General features: G+C 48.3%; 1 protein-coding gene across 6 annotated transcripts in view; it reads right to left on the bottom strand.

Moving 5' to 3' along the window:
- The window catches only part of PXYLP1 (2-phosphoxylose phosphatase 1), a 70002-nt gene extending 53858 nt beyond the window's left edge, over positions 1-16144 (bottom strand). Inside the window, exons 1-3 of one of the 6 annotated variants that reach the window (XM_057740026.1) lie at positions 16079-16144; positions 15488-15723; positions 5177-5366 (exon numbers count right to left, since the gene is read on the bottom strand). The gene's annotated coding sequence lies outside the window, so the exon portion shown is untranslated. Of the gene's footprint in view, positions 1-5176; positions 5367-15352; positions 15724-16078 lie in introns of all 6 variants that reach the window. The other 5 variants (XM_057740024.1, XM_057740027.1, XM_057740025.1 and 2 more) reach the window with 5 other exon arrangements.
- Positions 16145-23305: the final 7161 nt, after the last annotated feature.

The following is a 23305-nucleotide window of genomic DNA, read 5'->3' as shown; positions in this document are numbered from 1 at the left end:
AATAGTTGAGTAAGACTATATCCTTGAACAACTGAGCTTTTGAGGACAATGCAATGACGAGGAAAAGAAAATGTGAAAATCTTAATGTGACTTCATATGAAAAAGGAAAAAAGCATACAGAACTGTGTACTGCATGACTCTAAAATTTTTTAAATGCATATCTGTATACGCTTAGAAAACTGTGGAAAGAAATACAAATTTTTAAACGACATGGCTTTCCTCAACCTTTGGATGGGCAAAAAAATAAAAGATTGTTCATCTCCGGTGAATGCTAGTCTCAATAGGGATGAGTTCTTTCACACACCATTGGTGAGGGGGTTACCTGGAATGGAATCTGTAGAGAACCAGTGGTCTTATTAAAACAATAAATACATATACCCTTTGCTCTAAGAATCTGTATTCTGGGTATCTAGTTCCCAAAATTGCTCACTCATGTGTACAAAGCAGCAGTAGGAGTAACTACAAAAATTTGAAAACAACTGAAATGTTCACATGTACAGAAATGGCTGGAAAATTACAGTTTGTCCATACAATGGAACATGATTCAGCCTTAAAACAAAGAGATGGAGTCAGGTGTGGATGTGAACAAACCTCCAGGAGACACTGCCCAGTGAAAGACAGACGGGAGGGTGCTGAGAGCAGTGTAACAGATACAGGAGCATCTCATGTAGGTAAAACTCACATCTGCATATCTCAACAGACATGTGGAAATTTTAAGGCAACATGTGAACTTCCAGAAAAAGGTCTAGAAGGAGACAGCCCCCTAAATTAACAGGGGTGGACTTTTCACCACTATTGTAGACTTTTCAATATCTACTCACATATTTAATGCTTTCTTTCCACCACATGTCGTGTACAAATTTTAAAAGATTAGTAATGATAGAAGAAAATGTTACACTGCTAAATCAAAAAAGCAAGCTCTAATACAGCTGTACAGTTTGAACACAATTATGTTAAAAAGAAGACATGCTACCAAACTGGACTGAGTGATCTGAAACAAAGGTGGGAGTGGGACTTTTTATTGTTTCCACTTCAGAACTTTGAACCTACTACTATTTTTAAAAATAATATGACGATTAAAAAAAAAATTTAAAAACCACTGGAAAGAGAAAAAAAATGCCGTTAATGTTATGCATGCTTATAGCTGGGATTACAAGTAATCTTAATTTTCTTTAAAACAAACAAATTGCAAGACAGAAGACTGGCATACAACTCTTAAAGCAGGTGATGGGATCTTAGAAGATTTCTTTTCTCATCAGTAATATTCTGCATTTTCCAAATTTTCTTAAGTAGACATGCCTTACTTTTAAAATCAGAAAAAAAAAAAAGCTGTAAAATTTATTTATCAATGTAGTTAAGCAAGAAGTCACAGGGTGGGTACAGGATAAATTATAAAGAGACCAGTGGTTATGAAAGGCTCAATGCAACATGGAATTTGATGTGTAAGAAAGATAAAGGCAGAGCTTGCTAGGAGGGGCCTCATGTCCCACTCAGTGGAAGCCCCATCACACTGCAGAATTCAGGGTTCTAGAAACATCATTAGGAAATGCAATGTACAAACAGACTGGGGCTGCAGGCGGTTGGGGGTGGCTTGTGCTAGGATGGTCAGAGAGGGCTTCAGGGAAGCGGCAGAAACTGTGTTAAAACTAAAGGGGCAGGGAGGACATCAGTGGGCACGCCTGACGTGAGCAGGCATTTGGAGGTGGATAAATGATGTATGCGGTGGTACAGAGGCGGGGGTGCAGCCAGCTCCTCTCTGAACTGTTTACTGATGGCAGGCTTTATGCAGTGACTCATCAGTGAACAGGTAGAGAATGATTGGAACCAGACTAGGTTCCCGTAGGAGAAGGGAGCCACAGAAGGTTCCTGAACACATACACGACAGGATGAAGGCGGCATTATAGAAACATCACTCTCTGGTGATGGGTACACTCCTGTGTATTCAGCCTACCCTCAAGTTATAAGGCGTTGGCACAAAGAAGACAGACAACCTTCTGGGCCTTGAGCTCAGTTACTCAACGCAAGGTTCCGTCATGGTTGTGCTGCATTTGGTCAGAGCTATCCTAGAAGTAACTGGGTATTTCAAGAGCAATAGGGCTGGGAACCCCAAGCCACAGCTCCTGATACCTCCCTGGGATTGAGATCCAGGCTGTGGCACCCCAGGCAAATTGCCTTACCTCTTTGAGCTTCAGTTTCCTCACCTGTAAATGGTGATTCAATTATTCATTCACCAAATATTTACTGAGCATCTGCTATATGCCAAGTACAGTCAGAGAAACAGGTTTGAGTGGTGACCAGATCAGTCCAAAATTCCTACCCATGTGGAACTTAGATTCCAGTAGAATGTAAAATTATCCATTCCTGGGTTTGGGGAAGAGATTAATTATTTCCTGGAAAGCACTTAGGGTAGTAATGATTCTACATCTAAGTCCAACGTGTATGGGGTTTTCTTCCCCACGGCACCAAGCAACTCTCCGATACCAGCTGGGTGTTCACCCCACCCCCCAGGGTGCACCCTGAGGGGACTCAGGAGGAGAAGGCACAGGATACTGGCCCCAGGAGGCGCACATCAAAGGAATGATTTCAATGAACCCTGACTTTTGCATGTTCCCATACGTAGAAAAGCTCTAAATTTTTTCACTTGAGATGTCTGGTTTTCTTTAATTAACAGTGATCTTTTGATATTCTGACTATGTGATCTTTATGGCAAAAATTTCTATATATCCTGGCTCCTCCCTTACCTCTTCAGAAGCAGTCTCTCAGAGCTATCTCAAATGCTGTGTCCCGGGCTTACGTCCTCGGTTTTGTCTGGCAAATAAAACATAATTCCCAATTTTCAGGTTGTGCACTTTTTTCACTTGACAAACTCAACTCTGACACTATCTACCTGGAAATAGCTTCAGAGCTCACAAGTTAAGGGCTTAATCCCACAAGACTGTTCCCTTACCACTTCAGATGCCAACTGCAAATCCAGCTTGTCACCCGTGCTTCTAACTGGCTATAGATTGGAGCTTCCCACAAACCTCCTCTCTTTGGGTTCAGTTAATTTGCTAGAGTGGCACAAAGAACTCAGGGAAACAATTTACTTGCTAGATTACCAGTGTATTACAAAAGGAGATGACTCAAGAACAGCCACATGGAAGAGATGCACGTGGCAAGGTCTGTGGGCAAGGTCTTACAGCTTTCACACGCGCTCCCAGAGTGCCCCTCTCCCTACATCGCCATGTGTTCCCCAACATGGAAGCTCTCCAAACCAGTCCTTTGAGTTTTTATGGGGGCATCACTGAGGGAGGAGGTAGATGGGCCCCAGGCTGAGCAGCTGGAATTTGTCTCCTGAGGACAGATACGTAAAGATAAAGATAATCCTCTGCAGAAGCTGAGCCCTGCTTGGGTGAAAAAAGGTAAGGAGGCCACATATTTCTCATTCCTGGGGTCAAGCAGACCTCCCAAACTACATGTGTGCAGCAAAGTTGCTCTGGGGTCAGGGAAGGGGGGGTGCCAGCCCATAATATGTCCTGCCAGCCTCCCGGAAACCCTCACGCTGGGATCCGTCTTGGCTACAAGATGTGCACGCACATTGGGAAGGGCCCTGAGTAGATCAGATATGGACAATGAACAAGATGGCCAGAGGAAACCTGGAAAAACGCCCCCATACAAGTAATTTAAGTCACCCTAAAAGCACAACTCTTCCTCTGAATCCACCCGTGTGTCCTTTCCACACGTACTCTGCTTCTAATGATGGGGGGAGATGTGACGTTTATGACGTCATGCTAGCTCTGTTTCTGTAAAGACGGCTTGCTGTGCCGCGATAAGAACAAGATTACCTAGTTATCAACTGTAACTGATGAGGAAAATTGGAACTTCAATACTTGTGATTGCTTACTCTCCTCTCTCTTGCAAAAGCCTGCTCAGCCACTCTCAGTTAAACAGTAAAATGAGTTACTAGAGTGATCAGATAAGGGAAGAATGCCTCCTTCTTAGGCACCCACCCCTAGCCTTTGTTTGAGACCCTTTGCACATAGACTTGTCATGTGATCATTAACTTCAACCTGTAACCAATATGAGAATGCCAATTGTGACCTTAGTCCTGATAAGAATGGAATATTCTGCTCCTGCAAGTTTGTTAGAAGCCCTCCCCCTTATGCATGTGGCCCACAGCAGCTCCCGGGCTCTGTGACTGCCCAACCTATAGTAATTTTGTAACCAATAGTTTGTACCAATGATAGCTGTATGTTTTAACCTATACGAGGAGAAGACTCCCCTGAAGCGGGGCCGGGAAGTTTGGAGCGTTAGCTCTTCTGGGTCCGCTGGCGTAATAAACCTGAGTTCTCCAACTCTCTGAGTGTGGTGCTTGGTTTCTCGTGGGATCGGTTTTCCGCAACACTTATAAACACCGTTCCTGCTTTACTCTACATCTCTTTACAGAATTTTTTTTTCAAAGAAGACAAGAACCAAGATCATCACTACACAGGCATAACTGATTAAATCATTGACCAATTACAACTCCTTCAACCTCCAGCCCCCAACCCCTTCCCAGAAGTCGGGGGTAGGGCTGAAAGTTCAAATCCTCTAATCACAAGGTTGGTTCTCCCGGCAACCAGCCCGCCTCCTTAGGTTACCTGGGGGCTTTCCAAAAGTCACCTCATTAACATAATAAAAGACACCTTTCCAGTCTCCTCTAGGAAATTTCAAGGGCCTTAGGAGCTCAGTGCCAGAAACTGTGACAAAGAACAAATACATATTTCTTACCATAAATCACAACATCACAGGTTTAATGATTCTCCTTCTCTTCTATTATTATGCATGTTCCCTATAGCACTTGGCACCAAAAAGGTACCCAATAAACACCATAGGACTGGTCCACAGACTGAGATCCCCCTACCTGGAAACAAAGTGCCCTACATTCAGCCCTGGGCTTGAACTAGCACAAAGGATCCTCTCTCTGCACTCCGGGCCCCCACCCCCCACCCCCACCCCAGCATCAATTTCACTGCAATAAACAGGGCTGGGAAGGAAGAATGAAAGAAACCACCCTTGGGGCCACTCATCACTGAGAAGCCAGCTGACAGCTCTTCCAAACCCTGGCTCAGCTCTCATTTCCTTGGGGAGACCAGAAAATCTTTTCAGGCGGGTGAGAGCTGGTCCCTCCTCAGGTAGCACTGACCATAGTCCTCACCTGGACATGAACCCGGGATGGGCTGCCCCGCAGAGATGACTCAGCCCCTCCAATCGGGCCAGCCCAGGGCAAGGCCAGTCCTCACTTGGTGGATTTCAGCATTGAGTGTTCATTTCAATGAGCCCATGGGTGGGGAACAGGCCCAGGACATATTTATTCTGAGCCAAGTGGCCAGAAGATTTGGTATGAGCTGAAAGGAGAAAAAGAAAATTGTAAGCAAACTTTAGAAACGTATCCTTGGGGCTCCGAGAATGCACTCCACCAAAAATCTAGCTGGCACCTTTCTTGATATGTAATGACAGTTTCCAGCTTTCCTCCTCAACTGCACGCTGGTGTTCTGGTGCCAGCCTCTATTTTTATAGCCTGAGTACCTCCAGGGCAGAGGACCAGACGAGGACTGGAGACAGAGGGACAGGGCACAAGAGGTGACAACACGCGCGACGGAGCCCACATCCTACTCAGCCTCCGACAGCGAACCCTCTGGAGCAGGAGTCTGGGACTGCAGCCAAGCCCACCCTCCTCTGCAGCCCTGTCCTCTCCTAGAGCCCAGACCGCGCGCTCCTTTGGGGCTGGGACGTTATCTGCCTTGCTCACTGCTCTAAGCCCAGGGCCTAGAGCATGGCAGCGTTTAATGAGTGAGCGACAACCCCGAACCACCCCAACTCCCGCACACTGCATCCTCGCCATTCCCTTGAATCCCAAGTGCCCCTCCTGCCAACTCAGTGTCTCTGCCATTTCACCCTCTTGGCCCAGACGCCTTCTTGACCTTGTTAACTCCCGGTCATCCTTAGACTCAGCTCAAATCCCACCTCCCTCCACCCCCCCACCCCCACCGCCCCGGAAGCCTTCTCTAACCCCAAGGTTGGGTGAGGTCCTCCCACACTGGGCAACCACAGCCCTCCCACAACACTCCTTAACGCCACAGGCTCGTGTCGTGTCGGCTTCCTTACCTACCTCCCCCAGGGCTGGGTGTCACGGAGCTGGGGAAGCAGCAGGTACTCATTAGGTGTGTGTGTGGGAAGAAGGAAGGGACGGAGGGAGGAAAGAAGGACACCAAGAAGGATGCTGTGGATGGAGAAGCACCGGTCACTGAAACCTACAGCAAACTGAACAAGAACAAAGCACTGAAATCCAATAGGTCAATGAACCATTCGCCAACAAGTATACCGAGAAAAAATAGCAGGAAGTGGTGGGAAAATACTTCTCAGTGGGTTCAAGTAGGAAGCAGAGGTCACTCTGCTGTGGCATCCCCTCCTCTCTGGATGTGAGCTGGGGTTGGGGAAGAGGAAGAGAAATGCTGGGAGGCTGGGTGAACAGGGGTACTTGAAAGGCTCATGAGCAAGCAGCTCTCACAGGCTCGTGTTCTCAGAGGCTCCTCTGGTCTTGAGGAGGCTGAAGGCCATTTCTTCTCAGGTAACCTCCAACTGCTGAGGGGAATCCACTAGGACTCACTCCCTCAAAGCTGTTAAGAACATGGCCTGAGTCAAGAAAGAGGAATAATGAAGACTTTCCATTGTTCTGTTAGTCCTGTTTCCAAAGGTAGGAACAGAGGCCAGGATTGAAGACATTTAATCTGAGAATAAAGACAATTTTTGGCTGGAGCTTTCTTAGCACAGCATTTCTTTCCAAGATAGACACCTCCAGTTGCCCCTCAATATTCCTTCCTTCCTTGCTAACAGAATCCTGATTTGGCGGGGGGCGGGTAGGAGTAAGGGAGGGACATGGTGAGAGATTTCATGGTGAGAGATTGCTAGCTCATCATGAAACCCATCTCCTCTTCCTCCATTTCCCAGCCACCCTTGCAGGAGGTGTGATCATGTGACTAAGCCCTGGCCAATGGAATGTCAGTGGAAGTAATTCTCCATCTTCCGGTCTGGCCCACAAAATCTTCCCATGCTCCATTCTCCACGTTCCTTCCTCGTCTACTGACTGATGCAAATGAGAATGGCAGCCTTAAGAACCTGGGTCCCTGAATCACCTTTTGGAAATGAGACCCCACCTCCCTTTTCAGGAACAGCCATTTTGGACTTTGTGTGAGCAAAAAGTAAATGCCCATCATATCTGAGTGCTGAAGTGTACAGCTGACCCTTGAACAACATGGGTCCACATACAGGCAAGTCTTTTTCAACAGTAAATACAGTACTACATGATCTGAAGTTGGTTGAACCCGCAGATGCGGAACTGTCGATATGGAAGGCCACCTATAAAGTTACATGCAGGTTTTTTACTTGGGGGTGGAGGAAGGTCAGTGCCCCAAACCCATGTGTTGTTGAAGGGTCAACTGTATTTGGTTTGTTTCAGTGGAGCCTACCTTAGCAGCAGTGTTCCCTGCTAAATACTCATGAGGCCATTTTAACAGGAAGTGGTCATGTGACACAGTTCTGGCTGGAGGGTCTGCTTGATTTTGGAGGAAAAATGTCTGTACCAGTGTGGCTGGTGTCTCCTTCCTGCAGCAGCCATTTTGCCACCATGAAGAAAAGGCCAAGAAAATAACAGTGTCAGTTCAGACACACATCAGCTGTTGAAACCAATGCCAGCAACCACCTACCTTCAAACATCTTGTTACATGAGAAAAATAAACCATTATTTGCTTAAACCACTAAGGTAGAGCTTTCTGCTACTCTGCAGCCAAACACAATCCTGCTTTGCAACCACTCATTCATTCACCCAACATTTATTGAGGGCTATTTCATGCCTGTTCTTGTGCTAAAGGATGAAGATTCAGAGATGAGCTGGGTGTAGCCCCTGCCCTCCAGAAGCTCCCAGTCAAGCTGGGCAGACAATCTGAATGCAGTGGGAAGGGATGCTGCGGTGACACACGATGTCCTGGGGAGGGGGTGTGTGTGTGAGCGATGAGTGGTGGGTGGGCACTGAGGCACGGAGCCCCCAACTCCCTTTCTGGCATTGGGCACACAGAGCAAACACCCCTCAAGCTAAAAAAGCAAGTAGCAAGAATGAGCTATGCTCAGCCGAGCCAACTGCAATTACTTACTGCACGTTGAGTCCCTAAACGCCATCAATTAATGCAGCTGTTTCAAGATAATCAGCAGTCAGAGCAAGACGCACAAGAGAAGAATATAAAACCCTCACACAGCACTGACTCAGAAATGCTGGCGATTATGTGAGCTGAGGATGAGGCAGGCTGGCTCAGGTCCTCCTGCCTGCCGACACGAGGATCTCCTACAACAGACTCTCTTTCTCAAAGACACAGTAATTCTTCACCTTGAAGACAGAGCCGGAAAAATCAAATGTCTCTGCCATGACCTTCAACCATAAACGTCCAAGCTTCGATTCTTGGGTCTGTGTTTCCATTAAGAACTGCGACGGAGACAAACTGGCGACAAAAGTCGACCCCAACTGGGAAATCAAGAGGCAACCAAACCAGAGAAGTCAGAGCAGCTGGGGAACCAACTGGAAACTAAAGAAAAGGTTTTCCTCCTTTTAACTCAATGCTGCCCACACACAAATAAAAAAATAAATAATGAATGAATGGCATTACTTGCCATTACTTTCCAAGCATAGGGAAAGCATTTTAAGAAAAAAGATAAAGCCTCATTGACTTCAAATTCCAGAAATTTAAAAAGGAATAAAATAAGCAAGCTCCCCATTAAGAGAATTGATGATCAGGTTTCCAGTCTGATTGCCGACTCGCCAGCACAAAGAACTCCAGTGTAGAGCAGAGGGTGTGCTTATCACACGAGGCAGAGAAGCGCCTGAGTTCTGAGGCCGCAATCACAGGTTTCCGCAGTCCTCAGCCCGCCGCTGCAGGCCAGCACAGGATGGTGAGGGCTAGATGGGCACGCTGCCACACTGGAGCAAGGGAGGGTGAGGTCTGAGGAGGAAGAACCTCCCTTTCCGGGACCAGTTATTAAACCCAAGCCTATCAACAGTTTCCCAGAGACTTTCAGGTCAAGAAGTTTCCAGCTATGGCAGACACAGGACACAGGACAGGGTGAAAGAGAAAACCACAGGCCCAAAATGGCATCACTTGTGCTAAAACCCATGATACCAAACCTGATTTAACACCTGACCTAAGTGCAGTTTCGACCTTCCTGAGAAATGTAATCTTTTTTTAAATTAATTAGTTGATTGATTGGCTGCGCTGGGTCTTTGTTGCTGTGCATACAGGCTTTCTCTAGTTGTGGAGAGTCGGGGCTACTCTTTCGTTGTGGTGTGTTGGCTTCTCATTGCAGGGGCTTCTTTTGTTGCAGAGCACAGGCTTTAGGCACATGGGCTTCAGTAGTTGCGGCTCTCGGGCTTCAGTGGTTGTGGCTCTTGGGCTCTAGAGCGCAGGCTCAGTAGTTGTGGCGCACAGGCTTAGTTGCTCTGCAGCATGTGGGATCTTCCCAGGCCAGAGAATGAACCTGTGTCCCTTGCACTGGCAGGCGGATTCTCAATCACTGTGCCACCAGGGAAGTCCTAAGAAATGTAATCTTAACTGGCCAGTCTGGAATCTTCTGGCCAGTACCAGCGAGATAATCTGTCACATGGGTCCTCTCTATCCCCCCATCGCCCAAAGAAAGTAGAGGTAAACTACATGATAGACCCTTGCCCCTCACCAAGAAGAAGCTGACTTGGCTGAAACAACTCCTGATTTTCGTTTACTAATAGTCTCCTTGCCCCTTTCTCCTCCTGTTTATAAAAACCTTCTATTTTGCGCAGCCCCTCACAGTGCCCTTCTATTTACTAGATGGGATGCTGCCCAAATCACAAGCCGTTGAATAAAGCCAATTAGATCTTCACATTTAGTTGGCTGGATTTTGTGTCTTAGCAGAAGCCTGGCCTTCTGCCTCAGGCTCGTCCCCTACCCACCCTCAGGAGCAGATGTGCCACTCCCCACTCAGAGAACTGGGTCTCTGATGGTATCGGGGGCTTCCCAGGCTGCAGGAGAGCCAGTCCAGAACAGCAGTTAGAGCATCTGGTACTATTGACCAAGACCAAGTATAGTGCTGGTGAGCCGGGTGAGTAAACACCGAGTTTACAGTCTCTTATCACGCTTCCCACTAATGACCTGGGGCCGAGAGTAACAGTTAAAGCATGAACGACCAGCATGTGTCAGACACAGACCAGTCAAATGAGTGCCTGTCTTCCACAGCTGGCAAGGCCACGTCACCAGCGTGGACCAGCTGAAGGACCATCCCTGCACTGCCTCCCCCGACCCCAACAGTCAATGCTTCCCAGGCTACGCCCTAACCTCTCGTGGCCATAAAAGGTGGCCTGGAGCCAGGTGAGTGCCTGGGAAATGCCCGCACTATTATTCCTGTCCTTCACTGTGAACTTAAGTCTGATGTCCTCCGTTCCATGGGACAGAGGCTGTGTGTATCTTATCTTTCATCCTACATCCATCATCTCCGTGCACTCGGTACCAAAACTGTTTTTGAATGAATACATTAAGGAATGAATAAATAGTATAAAAACAAAACAAAACAAAAAAACAGCTAACATTTACTCATGTAAATGTTCTAAGTCCTTGTCACACACTATCTCATTTCAGCTTCATAACAATACCATGAAGTAGGTATTATTATCATCACCTCAGTTTTACAAAAGAGGAAACCGAGGCATAGAGAGGTTAAGTAACGTGTCCAAGGGTACAAGTCTAATGATGATAAATCCAGGATTTAAAGCCAATCTGGCTTCAGAGCCTACACGCTGAACCACTGCACTGAGTGCACAATCACAGCAACTTTTGTATTAGGAAATCATCAAAAGAGAACCTCTACACAACATTGTAAACCACCTATACTTCGATTAAAAAAATTAAATTAAAATAAAAAGAGAGAACCTCTGACATCCACACACCCTGAAAAATCCTTCCAGACAGTCTCTGACAGTGCTAAGCATGCACTGTTTTTGTTCATCTGACTTACAGAACATTTTAAAGAAAAGCAATGCCTACTTTTATCCCTAAGCAGGAGAACACCAGTAATTTTCAAATAACACTGTAACCACATTGAGTTAGCAAGCGACTGTAGCAGGAAGATCTAGGTATACAGTGTTTCTCTGCTCAAGAGATCTGAATTCTAGGGGAAGCCTTACAAACACTCTGCGGTCCAACATCCCCATCTCTAAGAAGATCCCAGACTTGCTAGAAGGATTGAACAGTATCATGAACACAGCTGCCTATTTAAATGGTAAGCTACTACATAAGCATAATATCATATGCTACATGATCATAATAATTAATACATTTCAATAAAACGACAGATCAAAATTTCTATGCCTATCAATCTATACTTGTCAAAATCCTACACTTGCGCAGACGTCTACGGAAGTTCCTATTTATATCTCTCCACATTTCAGTAACAATGTTTAAAGCGTAATTTATTTCTTTAAGACTGTGTCCCTCCATTATCACTTCTGAGCTTCCAGACATTTCTATCCTAACTTTAATAACTTTTCTCTACCTTAATCCAACTGCTTCTTTCACTTTAGAAGCATAAAGAGTTAACAAGGCAGTAACTGTCTTATTCTAACTTCAAATTCTCCTATATTAGCAACTGAGACAATTAGCAAGCAAGAGCTTCATTTTACTTTATAATTAAAAAGCTCAAAATAATACTGCTCTATCTCTGAAGGCCTGAGGTTTGGCGCTGGATCCAAGAGTGAGGTGAGTCTAGGAAAGTAAGCTGTGGTCTCTGTTAGTTGGAAAGACACATCTCCATGTAATTGAGAGGTAGTTCCAATAGTATTCAAACTACTTGTAAATTGGGTGTAAATGATGATTCTAACCACAAACAGGAGTGGAGAGGAGAGGAGGGGGAGGTTTCAGAACCAGGTGCAATAATTTTCATCTTAGTCTGCTCTTTAACGCTCTGGTTTCTACGCTATTGATTGTGGCTCTCTCTAAGGATGTTGGTTACACACAGAGACAGAGAGCATGGTAAGCAGGTGACAAAAGGATGCTTCATTATACAGAAACATGAACACATAAGTTGGGGAAGTGACTGCGCAAATACACAGGATTTTCAAGTTCCTAAGTTGCTACCACTAGATATTTGAGTTGCCCCACCTCTCCTCCACCCTAGTACCAGCACAGAGGTGGCTTGATCCATGTGTGCAGTGCAGGAGGATGGGGCTGCAGAGGAGGAGGGGAGAGAGGGACCGGGATGCAGCGATGAATCCTAGATACTCCTTGTGGAGTAGTTCTAGCAGTCAGGAGGCAGCCTAAAGGATACAGGTGAAGGCTGCCTCCTGGCTGCAGGAACTACACCGCAAAGCTCCTCCAGGTTCTTTCTCAATGCTTTTTAATCATTAACACCCTCCATGCTCCTCGATGTTTCCTCTCTTCATTACTGGTAGCGCTGTTTCTTTTCCAAAGCCAGTGCTTCTCTAACCAAGGCCCAAGAAGATTCAGAGCAGCCTCCTGGTTCAGGGGTGGAGGCTACTGACTATGCTGGAGTCTGTGGCTCCTTTAGGCCATGCTGGCCCTCCTGCCTTTTGGACTTAGAGCAAACCTACAGGTCATTCCTGGTTCACGGGTGTCTCCTCATGGCTGCCGTGCAGGGGCCTCATCAGGCCTTACTCCATCTGCAAGGCTGCCCAGCAGGCTCAAGAAGAGTCCCTGGGAGGCTGCTTCTGCCAAAAGGCTCACCATCCTACCAGAAAGCAGCTGCTGCCTCTTCTCCACCCTGTAACTGCAGGAGCACAGACCCTCCAAGCGGCCGCTCTTTTGGCCACTCCCCTGGCCACTCCCCTCAGCATCTCAGGTGTGTGCTGGCTCCCCCAGGCCAGACCCCAGACCAACGTTGTCGCTCAAGGGGCACAACCCTCATCCAAAACTTCAGATGGCTCAGTGCTCTCCCACCTCGCCGCGTGCAGCCCTCAGCTGGCTTTCCAGGCCTTTTAGGAAGCAGAACACTGGGCCCAGCACACCTTGTTTCAGGTAACTGTGGGGCCACTTTTCCTATCTCAGTGACTTTGCTCCTAATGGTAACCCCTCCACCAGGATATGGACCCATGTCCTCATCTACCAACCAAGAACCACATCCCAGGACTGAGGTCTACCTCTGTGAGTTTCCAGGACCTTGGTTATTCTGCCACCCTTTTTCCTACCCTCCCCCCCACCCCTGATAGCAAGCTCTCTCTCTCTTCCTCTCTCACTCACAAACTGCAGGCATTAATTAAACCTCTTCTAGAAAACAGATTTTTTACCAGCTGCAGGAATCCTGGGTATGAGCCAGGCCTGGAGACAGAGACAGTGAGGGTGAGGAAGATAAGCCCGTGACAGCTGTGAACCTGTGGGCAGTGTAGGTTCCCACATCAAAGTGACACGCTGAATTCCAGCCCTTTCCAGATTCCTGAAAAAAGGAGACACACGTTGCTCTCACCCCTTCAGCCTCTGGCCGTTCTCTCCAGGGTTGGCCTTTGACAGAGGCCGAAGAGCTGGACTTTGATCCACCTTTCAGTGGGTCACTGCCACCTCCCACAGACAGAAACACCTTCCCCAAACACCAGTCTCCCTCCCCGCAACAGAGCAGCAAGTCAGATTGCCGGAAAAGTGCAAGAATTGGTGCTTCCAGCTCTCCCTGGGGTGGGCAGCACCCACTGGAGTGAAGATGCTGTGGTCTGAAGCAGGCAGCGGGGCTCCACCGGTGGCTTCCCCCACCACGCGCAAGGATGAGGGATGCTGGAGTGGGCTGCGGCCACAGCTCAGTGCCCTAGAAGTGAAGCTGTGGAGGACTCACCCCTCAGCAGGAAGCCTCAGCTTCTCACAGTGCCCATCACCCTCTCACCCCAACTGTGGCACGAGGACAACGGCTTTTCTTTGCAGAAATTCTGGAGTACCCCCTGAGGTTAGAGACCCAGATGTCAAAGCCTGACCCCCAAATTGAGCTCTCTGCCCCCAAAACACACAGAAATGAATGTCTCTGCTGAGATGAGATATTTCTTTAAAATTTGATACACGGAAGGATAATGTTTTGGAAACAGTGCAGCGCAATGGCAACACATGGGTTATGGACTCCTACAGCTTGGATTCAGGAGGGACATCTACTTCTTTACTAGACAAACACCGAGTACCTGTCACTTAGAGGGTGCCAGGCAGAATGCTGGGGCCACGAAGATGTTTCCATCCCACCTCTGAAGGTGTTCCTGGGCAGTGGGGCACCTGACATTCAACGACTCATCACACAGCAGCCTGGTGAAGGTTGAAGAGAAACCCACAGGAATTTGTCGGCACTCAGAGGGAGCCTACCAAGCCCCAGTGTGACCTTGGGCTAATTACTTACTAATTCACTACTCTAAGGTGAAAGGATATTAAGCTAATTAGTCTTTGGGCCAATCACTAGAAAGAAAGAGGTGCAGATACCACAGTTCCACAAATGCTCTAAGTGAGGTGCTCCAAAGGCCAGGTGGCCCATCTAGTCCCTGGTGCCCAAAAGCAGACTCCCAACCATCAGTGAGGGTGGGCTGGCCAGGAGCTAATCTGTAAAAGAGACACACCTCCCACATGTCCTTTCTCTAAAATAGCCAATTCATTTAATTCAAGACTTAATAAAAGCCAGCAGAAGGGATGGGGCAGGTTCATGCACTGGCTTTCTGGCGGTCACCCTGCATCTCCACCTCTCTCCAGAGAACACCAGGCTTTTCAAACCACCTGCTGTAAACCCCCTTCTCACAGATGTCCAGACAGGGCACCAACACCTCCGAGAAGGAGTTGTTGCCAAGCTCCGTCCGCAGTCACGTCACGTCTGTGAGGCTGCCTGGGCACTGCCAGTTCCACACTCTGGTTCACCCGCGGGCCTTCGGCAGATAGCAACAAATGTCCCCACGTTGTGGAGCCTTCTTGAGGCTCCCTTGGGCGTCCACGCCACCTTTGCCCATTCGCACGCGATCTGATTCCACGACTCTCCCGATTTTACTTTCCGAATGCTAACAAAGCATCCTTGTCTTCCCACGAAGGCACTGGCTACCCAGGCGGGGACGTCCTCCCTCCCCACGAAACGCCCCGCCGAAGCGGGAAAATAAGGCTCCTGCGCCGCTAATCCTCTAACCACCCGCAGGTACAACTTGGAAGACCGACCCAGCCGTCCGGAGAGTCACCAGCTCGAAGCACATCCACTTTTGTGTGGGTGACAAAACCGGCTTCTCTAAAAGACTGCGACCTAGGCAAGTTCACGAGCAAAAGAAACGCGGGGTGGGGGGTGGGGGAGGTGTGAACCACGTAGCCCTCACCTGAGCCTTCTGGAATGCTGACCTGCGCCCGCAGCGGCCGCTCCGCGGGGCCCCCGGGACTCGGGCAGCTGCCGGGAGGCGCCGGCCGCACCCCCGAGGAAGGCCGCGGAGAACTTGCCGCCGCCGCCTGCTTACCTGGAGACCGGCGGGCTCGCCACGGCCGGGGCAGGGGGATCCCGGGAGCTCCAGCTGCGGCAGGAATCAGGCGGCAGGGGGTGCGGGGGCCGGGCAGCCGCGGGCTGGAGGCGCGGGACCGCGGAGGCAGGCGGGCGAGTGCGGGGCTGGAGGCGGAGAGGCGGGAGGCGGCGGGGCTCAGGGGAGGCACCCGCCGGGGGCGGCGGGATCGCAGGCCGGGTTAGGGGGCGCCGGGGCTGGGAGAGGGGGCGGCGGGTCAGCAGGCGGGGGCTGGGATCCCGGCGCGCGCGGGTGGGCGGAGGGGGGGTGGTCCGGGAGAGCGAGAGCGTCGGGGGCTGGGGTTTGGGGAAGGTGCGGCGAAGAAGGAGGGAGCTTAGTAGCGGGGTTCAGACCCAGGGCTCAGAAGCGCGCCCCCGACCCCTCCCTCCCACCGGAGTCACTGTCCGGTCGTCCCGGCCTTGGCGCGTCCAGGAGACCCCCTCGGTCTCCGAGCCCCGCACCCTGGGACACCCGCTCTCCTCGGGCCTCCGAGGGGGGCTCCGCTCAGCCTCAGAGGCAACCCCCCCGCCCCGCGGCCGGCGGCGCGCTCACCGCCCGTGCTCCCGGCCCGGCCCCGGCTCCGCCACGCCGCGCGCGCTGGGGCGCTCGCCGCCTGCTCCGCGCGGCGCAGGGGGAGGCGAGGGCGGCGCGCACCGACTTCGGGGCAGCGCGACACGCCGCAGCGCCGCCTACTGACCTCGCCGCGCTCCGGGCCCGGCCCGGCCCGGCCCGCCCCGCCGCTGGGCGCCTCGAGCTCCGCCCCGAAGGCGGCGATCCGGTGCGGCCCGGCCCGCCAGAAGGGAGCGGGCTGCGGAGAGGACACTGACTGGAGGAGGCCGCGCACAAGCCCCAGAGACTGGCCAGTCTTCAGCGATCCCGGCGCGCGAAAGCCACTGCCACGGGCACCCTGAGTGCGCGCGGTCGGCGGCCACCCGAGCGCAGGGCCGCTGCGCGCCTAACTGTGCGGGACTCGGGATCGGGGGCTGCACGGACCCACGCCTGGGCCGGGTGCACAGACACGGCCCCGGTCCGGAGCCCTGTTAGGGGTGCCTGTGGGCCGTGTGCCTATCCCGGCGCCGCCCGGGGTCCGGTGCTGAGCTGGGCGCGCGTGTTTGGGGTCCACCATTGCCGGGTGAATGCAGCCACTTAGACCCAAACTGTCACGATTCTCGCCACCTGCCCCCCCCACCCCGCCCCCAGCCTATTCCACGTTTCCCTTCCGGCTCCGACCACATCCGGCCCTGTGTGTCAACTCTAGACCTCCATGCTGCTGTCTCGGGGTGGCCTGCAGGCGCCCTGGGGAGATTGGGGTCCCGGCAGCCTCCCTCCCACCCTTTCCCGGTCCGTGGTCCTCAGCGTTCTCAGCGCTACTGCAGAGCCATAGAGCACCTGACTGATTTCTCTAACTCCCTGTTAGACACCCAAGAGGCATGCCGTTGAACTTGATTTGATACCGTATTGGGGGGGAGGGGTCATTTCTTTAAAATGTTGGGTTCCAGCTGGTGGTGATTCCTACCTGATTTCTCTGCGCGAGATCATCTGACCAATTGCGACTGTCAGAGAGGCCTTTGGTGTCAGTTCGAGGTCTACAGTGACCCCTACGTGCCCCAGAGCAACTGGTCTTGCACAGAATAGGCTCCTAGTATATTTACTGCTGACCTTCCAGGCGCACTTTCTGGAGGAGTTTCTCACATGGCCCCTTCTTTCACTTCTGTATTGGTGGCTCCCAAATCCACACTCGAAATGGAGATGTTTTACCCATATTTCTACCTACTCTTTGGTTTTCTGCTTAGAACTTTCTATCTCAGTTTAGCACTCCCAGCACCAAATTCTACCTCTGGCCAGCTCCCAACCACATCTGGTCTATGGTCTCACCATTTCCACAACCTCCTGGTTTGCCTTCCTCAGCTGAAGGCTCTATGTCCAGGGAGCCTCTGCTTTTAAACCCCGATGACCTGCTTTTCTCACCCCATTCCTGGCATGCCACCCTGTGCTGAGCTCCTTCCTGCCCTGACCACCGACACAACCCCTCCCAGTCACCAACCACAACTCGCAGCACAAAATCCTTTCACTATCCCCTTGAGCATCACCCCAGACCCTCCCACCTGGCTCTCAGTCCACCCCACCCCGCCCAGCACCTCTCCTCCTTCCCCCTACAATCCTGCTGACTGTCCTCTCACTAATTTCAGCCTCTACCCCTTCCCTGGTGCTGCCTCCCTCCTCCCTACACGAGTCAGGGCACTTTCTGCTCTAAATGACATACAACCTAGTTCACACTCGCTTAAACAAAAAGGAATTGATTGACTTACATAAATTAAAAGCTCAGGGCACATCTGCTTCAGGTCTGGATTTAGTTCCGGAAACTAAAGCCTTCAGGGACTCTCCATCTCCCAGCTTTGCTTCCTAGCATGTGAGCTATACTCTCAGGATCCCTGCAAGTCCTTGGCAGATCCAGGCTCACAACCTCACAGCACCAAGGCCAGAAGAAAAATGCTTCTCATACAAACATATGGACACCAAGTGGCGAAAGGGACGGGGGTGGGGGGGGCGGTGGGGGGGTGGGGGGGGAGGGAGGGGAGGGTTGAACTGGGAGATTGGGATTGCCATATATACATTGCTAATAAGAAAAAAAAATCAAATTGTACACTTTAAATATATGCAGTTTATTGTATGTCAATTGTATCTCAATAAAAGTTCTTAAAGGAAAAAAAAAAGAAAGAAAAATGCTTCTCTTTGCCTACCATTCCTGCAAAACTGGGGCCTGACTCTGGTTGGCATGAGCAGGTCACCTGTCCATCCTGTTCTCCCAGCCACTGTGAACCCATGGTGGTTCCCTCTCTCTCTGCTACCTTCTCATCCCCCATAAGTGCCTGGTCCTGGGTCCCTTCTCTGTCACGGCAGGACTGAAGGTGACACAGGGGCACCATCGCTAACTAGTTCCCACAAAATCTGCCACACTACACTTCACCTTGCTGCAGCTCCTGTATTGGCACAGGGCATTTTGTGGGGCAGAGTTCCAAACAGGAAGTGGGACACAGGCCCTCTCTGCTTACAACTTCCCCCTAACTCATCTGGGATTTCTGTCTTTGTACCATAGCCCTCCCTAAGTCAAGACTTGGTATGCAGGTGGCCCCAGGCCCCTCAGGGAACCAGGCATCATATTCTCCCTAGACTTGACCTCTCAGTCTCTTTCCTCACTCTCCCTATTCTCTGATGGCTTCAATCCCCACTTCCATCCTGGAGGAGGTATCCTCTCCCTCCTCCCTCTGGACTTTGGGTTCTGAGTGGTACCCACCCTTCCCTGCCCCTGGGGCAGTAACTCTTCTTGGCTGAAACTTAAAGGAGGAAGGGGCTACAAGGAAAGACAAAGAAAAGATTCCTGCAGGGAAAATATATATGGGGAAGCAACCCAACACCATTACCACCGTTAAACCTCTTTCCTCTGTGGTTGTTGAGGAGCTAAGATATGGCCTGAAGCAGCTGGCGGCCTTCTGGCCAGCACCTGGGGAGGCTGTGCCAAAGCTGACACAGAGGAAAACAGAGTCGAGAGATAGGCAGCTCTCTGTCAGGCCTAAAACCAGGACCTGGATTTTCAAGTACATGTCTAATAAATCCCTGCTTTTCCCCAAGCAAACGAAAATTGGTTTTTCTATCACTTGCTACCAAGACTCCTGAGTAGCACAAGCCCATAGCGCAGCGCCTGGCACATTGGTCCCTGCAAAAGAGTCACGATCACCATCATTGTTCATCTAACAGAGGAGCAAGCTATGCCCGTCAATGACCATAAAACAGAGCAGAAAGGAAACAAGCGCAGTGCCATTTGCTCGTAACCTGGGTCTCCCCTTCTATTCCCAGCCTTTGTCCTTCCCACACACACATTTTGGCCCCCAGGGAAACTCAGAACTCATGGAAAGTTGAACCCTCCCATCTTATAAAAATAGTACTCAACTCAGCCAAGTCATGAATATTCTGCCACGCAGCACTAGCTGTCATTTTATGCAAGCAGTCCCTGCCTGGAGCAGCTGGGAGTGGGTGCCCATCTTCAATTCAGTTTCAACCTAATGAGCAAAAAAAAAAAAAGCTGAGCAAATATTTGTACAGCCTCTTTTGTCCTACACTGTAGACTTAGAGAAACAGGAGGCTACTGCCCCCACCCTGAAAGGGCTGACTGGGGGAAGACAAGTAGTCTAACATGGAGTCTGAGGTAACAATGGTACCAGGGAGGCCCTTAGGGGCCCGGGTGAGGTTCGAAGTTCCAAAGGTCTGTGCTGTCCACAACCCTGCCTTGCAACAGAATTATATCAATACATCCGTACAAAACATGTATTTTGTGCCCACCACGGTATCAGGTTTATGAATATTATTTTTAAGTTCCATTTACCATGGGTTTTGATTCTCTGATTATAAAAGGACCCATTCATTGTGAAAACTTGGGAAAAGACAAAGTACACGTAATGATGACAATTTAAATTATCTGTAATAAATTTGTGTCAAATCATATAATAAACAGTAAACTAAGATTTAAAGCGCGAAGACTATTCCATGCGTGTATCCATTTCGCCGCTGGCTACCCCAGGGCCTCAGGGAGATAAATATCTTGTAAAAGGTTAAAGGTCATTTCTTAGGTTCTTTCAAAAATCCTGCACTCTCCCTAACACATATATACTTTTCAAAACTGCAGCGCGGGCCTCCCAGCTCCAGGGTGGTCTGTGCTGCATTGTTTATGTATGCATGGTCATTGTACTTGCTACCAGCTGCAACCCCTTCTCCCCACTCCAGCAGGCTTATTATACAAGCCCCTGCCCCTCCTAAGAGCAACCAGGGATGGCAAACTCATTTTACCATCTATCTGGGTGAAATCTAATTAGAAAGGCAAATCTGGAAGAACAGAACACAAAATAACCACATTAAATAAAAATAAGAGATGGCTTCAAACCTGACCTTGAGCCAAAAAAAATCACAAAGAACTGAAGTAATTTGCTAAATCATAGATCCAAAGATTCATTTTTGTCCTCTAACCTCTGAGCCCAACTGAAAGATGTTTCTAAGGGAAAAAGAAACAAGCACTAAATGAACCCACAAAAATCTTATTTAGAAGTCATAAAAGGGCAACGAGGATTTCGGCTGTCTATTTCATCTACAACAGTGCCAGAAGTGCCAAAAACACACGTATAAGTACTGGATGAATGGATGAAGGGACTGGAAGCCCATCCCTCTCGTTTTACAATTAGAAGCCAAGCAGAAAGGAGACAGGAGGAGAGCAGGAATCTGGTGGAGCTTTCTGCAGTCTCATAGCTGCTTGGGAGACAAAAAAATGGGAGGTCAGTACACATGAGAGGAGTGGGCCCCAGCTGACACCCCAGACTTCCACTTAGGACCTGAAACAGAAAAGATGGAAGCTAGGAAGCAGCCTTAGAATGCTGAAAGGAAGTCATTGCCAATGTAGAATTCTATGCTCAGAGAAAACGAGGGACAGCGGGTAATCAATTTGCCCCAAATCAATCACAGTAATGGAAAGGAATGTACATGCTGTTATTATTGGGTGGAGTGTCATATAGATGCAAATTAAGTCAATAGTGTTTTTCAACTGTTCCAGATTCTCACTGATTTTTTTTTCTATTTTTCTATCAATTATTGAGTAATCATTAGAGAAATGCAAATCAAAACCACAATGAAGTATCATCTCACACAAGCCAGAATGGCGGTCATCAGAAAATCTACAAACAATAAATGCTGGAGAGGATGTGGAGAAAAGGGAACCCTCTTGCACTGTTTGTGGGAATGTAAATTGATACAGCTACTATGGAGAACAGTATGGAGGTCCCTTAAAAAACTAAAAATAGGGACTTCCTGAGTGGCACAAAGGTTAAGAATCCGCCTGCCAATGCAGGGGACACAGGTTTGATCCCTGCTATGGGAAGATCCCACATTCCACAGAGCAACTAAGCCCATGTGCCACAGCTACTGAAGCCCTCGAGCCTAGAGCCCATGCTCCGCAACAAGAGAAGCCATGGCAATGAGGAGCCCGTGCACCACAATGAAGAATAGCCCCTGCTCGCCGCAACTAGAGAAAGCCCGTGTGCAGCAACGAAGACCCCATGCAGCCAATAAATAAATAAATAAATAAAATGTATTTTTAAAAAAATTAAAAATAGAACTATCATATGACCCAGCTACCCCGCTACTGGGCATATACCCTGAGAAAACCATAATTCAAAAAGTTACATGTACTGCAATGTTCATTGCAGCACTATTTACAATAGCCAGGACATGAAAGCAACCTAGATGTCCATCGACTGATGAATGGATAAAGAAGATGTGGCACAAATATACAATGGAATATTACTCAGCCATAAAAAGGAAAGAAATTGAGTTATTTGTAGTGAGGTAGATGGACCTAGACTCTGTTATACAGAATGAAGTAAGCCAGAAAGAGAAAAACAAATTCTGGATGCTAATGCATATATATGGAATCTTAAAAAACGGTACTGATGAACCTAGTGGCAGGGTAAGAATAAAGACGCAGATGTAGAGAACAGACTTGAGGACACAGGGTGGGAAGGGGAGGCTGGAACATACTGAGAGAATAGCATTGACATATATACACTACCAGATGTGAAATGGATAGCTAGTGAGAAGCTGCTGCACAGCACAGGGAGATCAACACTATGCTTTGTGACAGCCTAGAGGGGTGGGATAGGGAGGGTGAAGGGAGGCTCAAAAGGGAGGGTATATGGTGATATATGTATACATACAGCTGATTCACTTTGTTGTACGGTGGAAACTAACACAACATTGTACAGCAATTATACTACAGTAAAGATCTGAAAAAAAAAATTGAGTGAGTGGTTGATGTCTACTATAATTACTATAATTAATTTATTTCTTCTTTCAGACCTATTAATTTTTACTTCATGTGTTTTTAAGCTTTTATTAGGTGCAGAAATGTTTTGGATTTTTATGTACACTTGATGAATTGCCCCTTTATCCCTTTTAATATTCTTTGATGTGAAAGCTACTTCATCTGATGTTAACATAGCCACTCCAGTTTTCTTTCGGTTTGTATGGTACATCCTCTTCCTTCTCTTTTCCTTTAATCTATTTGTGTCTTTAAATGTAAAGTAGTTTTTTGGTAAGCATCAAAAAGTCGTGCATTGCTTTTTTATTCAGTCTGGCAATCGCTGCCTTTTATTTGAGGTGTTTATTTTTATCTAATGAGATTAATAATTTGGTTCGGTTTAATGGTATCATTTTACTATTTGTTTTCTACTTGTCCCATTCTATATTATTTTGCTTCTTTTTTGTTGAGTATTTTTTTATGATTTCTTTTTTTCCTCCTTTGCTTATTTGTTATATCTCTTTGGTTTTTTTATTTCCAATGGTTGTATTAGGGTTATACTATACATTTTTAGCTTATCACAGTCATTCTAGTTTTATTTTACCACTTGATGTACAGTATAAGGAAACTATTAAAATATACTTTGATTGCTCCCTCCTGCCTTTTTCAATATTGTTTTCATACATTTTACATCTATGTTTGTTACAGACTCCATAATACATTGTTATTACTTTTGCTTTAAACCATCAACTATATTTTAAGGTGATTTTTAAAATAACAAAGAGTCATTTTATGCTTATTTACATATTTACCATTTCTGGCGCTCTCCATTTCTTTGTGTAGATCCATATTTTCATCTAGTATCATTTTCCTTTTGCCTGAAGCACTCTCTTTAACATTTCTTGTACTATAGGTCTTGTGGTGATAAATTCTTCCAGTTT

Source organism: Hippopotamus amphibius, chromosome 6, assembly GCF_030028045.1.
Source record: "Hippopotamus amphibius kiboko isolate mHipAmp2 chromosome 6, mHipAmp2.hap2, whole genome shotgun sequence".
NCBI classification, from domain to species: domain Eukaryota; kingdom Metazoa; phylum Chordata; class Mammalia; order Artiodactyla; family Hippopotamidae; genus Hippopotamus; species Hippopotamus amphibius.
Note: the sequence above shows the minus strand (reverse complement) of the source record. Positions and strands in the feature narration are given on the sequence as shown.